The following is a 4,620-nucleotide window of genomic DNA, read 5'->3' on the forward strand; positions in this document are numbered from 1 at the left end:
CTTATATGAAATATCGTTCACCTATGTCTTTATTGTTGTTCTCCCGAAGTACTGCATTGCACTTTAATGAGTTTAGGTCCGCCTTTATGTGGCACCTCACCTAGGTGATTATGGTGATTTTATTTTAGTTCAGATGAGCGGCAAAACAGTCCTCGAAATTCAGAGATAGTGGGCATCCAAGTTCCAGGAGAGGTATGAGGATTATTTTTTGTCTGGCACATTGCGACATTATTAAAATTAAATGTAACTCAGCGTTCACTGTTAGATATGTTATAATTTTTTTCCACATTATTTAAAGGTCTGCAGAACACTTACTTTTTTTTACGGCGAGGTGACGAGCCCATCCTAATGTGATATCACCCGATGATGCAACAAGTGTCGTAGATTAAGGGTAACCTGTTGGAATATTGACTGAAACATGGCCAATGATTTGTTATGACACTCGCAGAACGACTGCCTAACCTTAAATGTACTTAGAAGATTGTTGCTATTTTAGGTTAGCTTACTTTTGGTCGTAGTTGGGCTAGTATTTTGGTCCGTTATTACAAAAAGAAGGTCCAAGCTCGAATGTCAACACGGGTAAGATGTCAGTTCCAATATTTTGCATATTTATGTTAGAGGCTGTCCAATTTTCACTTCTGTATGGACGCAGTTTTTATGTCTGGAGATGTTGTTAGCCGAAAAACTCGACGTAATTTAAAATAAACCTAACAGGAGAGAAATGACGCACAAGGCACGATGTCGAGCTAGCTGAGCTAAAGTTATACAGTTCTTCAGTATTCACAAGGCGCATTTTTCCAGGGTATTTTCAACGTTTTTTTATCATGTCATGCATAGCGCTAGCGGGCGCTTAAAATACTCTCTAGATATCTGTTTTTTTGCTTTACGTACATCTTGCTACACGCGCTAACTTTTTAGTTTTCTTGCGCTTTCAGCACAGTGTTCGCAGAAAAGTCAAAGGGCAGTTTTCTGTATAGACAAGGAATGCAGACAACACACGCGTATCGATTTTTCAGCGTTGTTCTTGTGTTCAGTTTGCGCAAAGCAGCAAGAGTGGAGCTCTTGCTCACGTGCTTTGGGCGAATATTCTTGATATTTTTATGTTGCTCACATAGAGTGCGCATTTTCAGTCTTATGCACAACTTCTTTTGTTTTTCTACTCATGTGTGTTTCAAAGAGACCAGTTAACGTCACACGTCAGTCCATTTACTTCTTAAAGTATGTTGTTACCGCTCTAATATGCACACACCAAATATCACTCCGATCTCATTTGGAAAGGCGAGTAACATGAAGACCCACGCCATACGCTGCGGGCAAAATCAAGTGCCACGAACTGCCCGATGTTTTTTCCGCGCTGAAGCCAATTAGCGGCGTGGGTTGTAAAGGGCTGAGGAGAAAAGCCTGTCAGGCGAACCTAATTGAGGAAGCAGGATTTCCTCGCGTGCAGTATCACCTCACCCTCTTCCGACTTAGTTTCCATCTGAAGCATCCGCGGCCGGCGGTCGACACTCGCCGGATATTGTTAAAAAGTTTTAGGGCTGGCAGCCAATTGGTCGTCACGTGACAAGTTTCGCGTCTCCTGCGCTGCGGTTTCGTATATAAAAGCGCCCGCTTGGCAGCCTAGGCGCTGAGCCTCTTTCATAGCAGCCATTATTGAAAGCACTCCTTCACTTGGAAGGCAAACATGAGGACTATGGTGCTCCTTTTGCTTGTTGGCGTGGCGGTGACTTTTGCCAAGTGAGTATTCATTTATATACATCGCAACATACGGTGACATTGCGTTTCGCATTTTCTGATGAATTTTACTATCACCCACGGTACAATAGTGGAGCGGGCGAGGTTGGTCTCAGCAACCTCAATCTATATTCTGTATGTTGTGCAGCACTGAAGGTAGGGAATACTTGAGTAAAAATATATTTTCTCTCACATACGTTGCGAAAGAGAAGCGGAGAACTTCACAGCTACCAAAAGGAGTTCTGTATTGTATACTGAAGTGTTCATAACCAATATTAGGCAAGAAAATATTATAATACAAATATATCGTGCCATGTTTTGCCGAAACATGGGTATATTATATGGGACCCCAATAAGTTTCTCATCGCAATATTCGAGAACTGGTGTCACTCAGACATACATTTAAGTTAAAGAGAAATTATCTTTGGGGAAACACAAGGAATAAAAGCAAAAAGAAACTGATAAATGAAATGCACGTCGTCAGCACAAGGCAGGAAATGCAGTCCGGGTTTGTACAAAGAATAAAGATGCACTTAACAGACGGCTTCTTCCCAACGCTAATGAGTGAATGATGTACAGTTTTCTAAAAAAAACTCACCTTTATAACAAACTAGCGCGATGGTCATGAAGGTCTTTTAAACCGAACGGGATACTGTGTCGAGGACCAGCTGCAGTATAGCATATTCAGGGGTGTCTTACATGAAAATCTGTTTACTTTCAGCGAAATCTGGAGCCCGGAATATAGCGAACACTCCCAATGCATTGCTACAGTGAGTATGCTTTCATAGCACGAGATGACTTCAATATAGGCCTTTGAATGATTAAAATACCATTAAAACTTATTTGCAATGAACTTTGGGCATAGGACCGAGGCTCATTACAAATTTGGTGTCACACTTGTGAAGCCACGTGCAGTTGCGGCAAGCCGCTTTTGTCTGAATTACCTGGTTTCACCGACTGCGCCATGCTTTGAACACGGCAACGTTCTACAGTGTAAATCCGGTAGGCGTCAGCATAACTTAAATATGGACTCAATAATCACTAGCCCACAACATAGAGGAACTTTCCGTCCAGCCTCCAAACGTCTGCTCAAATATTAAGCAAGGGATAATGAACTAGAAGAATCTTTCTATATTACATCTAATATTCATCACCGCTATTTTCATGCTACAGTTCTGTCTTAACACTGGCAGTCCAACAGCATCTCTTCTTCTAGGGTAAAGATGAACACGTGTACATATTATATACGGAAGGCGCACAGTTTGTATTCTACACAAAAAGAACAACATACCTATCCCCTTCCCCATGTCTCAGCATATACCTGTAACTTTCAAGGGCTTGTTTTTCAGGAAGGGGTGAGAATAATCGAAATTCCTCTAACAGTGACATGCAAGACATCTTTCTGCACAGTAAAACAATAAAAATGTCACCCCGCAAAAATAGCGAATAGAATTTGTGCCAAAGTATCAATACCGAAGTGAAGTTCCTTCATTCATAAAACAAGCGTGAGCAAAAAATGGGAAAGTGCCCTGTTAACATCACACCCCTGAAAATTCTGCATCGCTTATTATGAGTGACCGCAAGACGTGTTTCAAGAAACATCATGGCGGCAGCAATATGTCCGATTCATATGTAGAATAATCCTCCGTAGAAGTCGGCCAAGAAAGTTTTAGACATTACTGATATATGTAAGAAACATTTCAGTGAGAAAATCTGAATTATTTCATGACATTTTATGTATTTCGTTTGCAGTATATGAAGACTTCTATCAGCAGCGCTATAATAGCTCTATTTTTTATAATTGTGGTTTTCTTGCGACCGATAGCATGAATTATTTTAAAAGAAGTACACACAGCTCTTGTGTTGCGCCCCTTCTTCTTCGTCTGTCGTCTCTGTTCGCGCTGTACATTTCTTTTAAAATGAACATAACCCAACTAGGCCAAATTGCGATCCTGCTACAACATTGATTAGTAGAAGTAGAAACGCACTGATATCTGTTTTCTGCCAGGAATTAGCGATTTCGGCACCCCGATAGGTTATAACTCTGAAGCGGAACACACTGATGTAATTGCGCAGCTCATAACGAAGTGTAAATTCTTTTGCAGTGCCGCCCCGATGAATGCCCAAGTGGCTGCAAAACCGATTGCCTCTGCTATCGCAGATTCGACCACCCTAACAACCACGGGTATTGCCTGGATCCATCCAAACCAATACCTGAGCATTTCCGGCGCTTGGGAGCAAACAACTAACCGGCTTCACTGCTGCTGATGTACTTTTAGTCATTCATGACCAATAAACGTGCTTCTCGGTCAGTCTAAATTTATTTCCGCAACCTTCATTGCTTCAGTGCTCGCATGCTTTGATGTCGCGCCAGCTTATGTAGCCCCTGGTAGCCAATAGAATTGATTCGGTTTTATAGCTGAAAACGGCCTTTTTCCGAGCGTAGGTCTGTCCTGCGCTCCTTTCCTAAAATCAGTGATGCATGAACCAATGAGGTCATCTTCGTATAAGCAGACCTCAGCGGAGGCAGTTGTAGCGTTCAGTGTAGCCTGAAATTCCTTGCAAATCTTTTTTTGCAACGTATTGCACTTTTCCGTGCAGTTTGCAAGGGCTGTAATGCTGCCTATTCTGTTCTCTATTTAAGGAATCATGACATCGACAGAAGGGAAATATCGCACTCGTAAGTCCCATATACACGCTTTATATTCAGCAGCAACAAGTAAGGGAGCCTCTAAAAACTTTTTTTAACTTTCGTTCTCAACGTTTTGCCGCAAATAACAGGAGTTATGAATATTCATATTCAAGCTGCGCCGTTAGGACATTTTAAATCTTTGCATTCAACACTGCCGAGCTCCTGTCGCGAATTTCAAACCGTGTTTGACCGGT

The 4,620-nt window shown here is 41.8% G+C and overlaps 1 long non-coding RNA gene across 1 annotated transcript; it reads left to right on the top strand.

Annotated features, from left to right (window-relative positions):
- The first annotated feature begins 1,578 nt into the window (after positions 1–1,578).
- On the top strand, positions 1,579–4,057 carry LOC144121928 (uncharacterized). Its single transcript, XR_013312741.1, has 3 exons — positions 1,579–1,737; positions 2,456–2,504; positions 3,840–4,057. It is a non-coding gene; the product is annotated as an uncharacterized LOC144121928 (long non-coding RNA).
- Positions 4,058–4,620: the final 563 nt, after the last annotated feature.

The sequence above is a fragment of the Amblyomma americanum genome, chromosome 2 (assembly GCF_052857255.1).
Source record: "Amblyomma americanum isolate KBUSLIRL-KWMA chromosome 2, ASM5285725v1, whole genome shotgun sequence".
Taxonomy (NCBI): domain Eukaryota; kingdom Metazoa; phylum Arthropoda; class Arachnida; order Ixodida; family Ixodidae; genus Amblyomma; species Amblyomma americanum.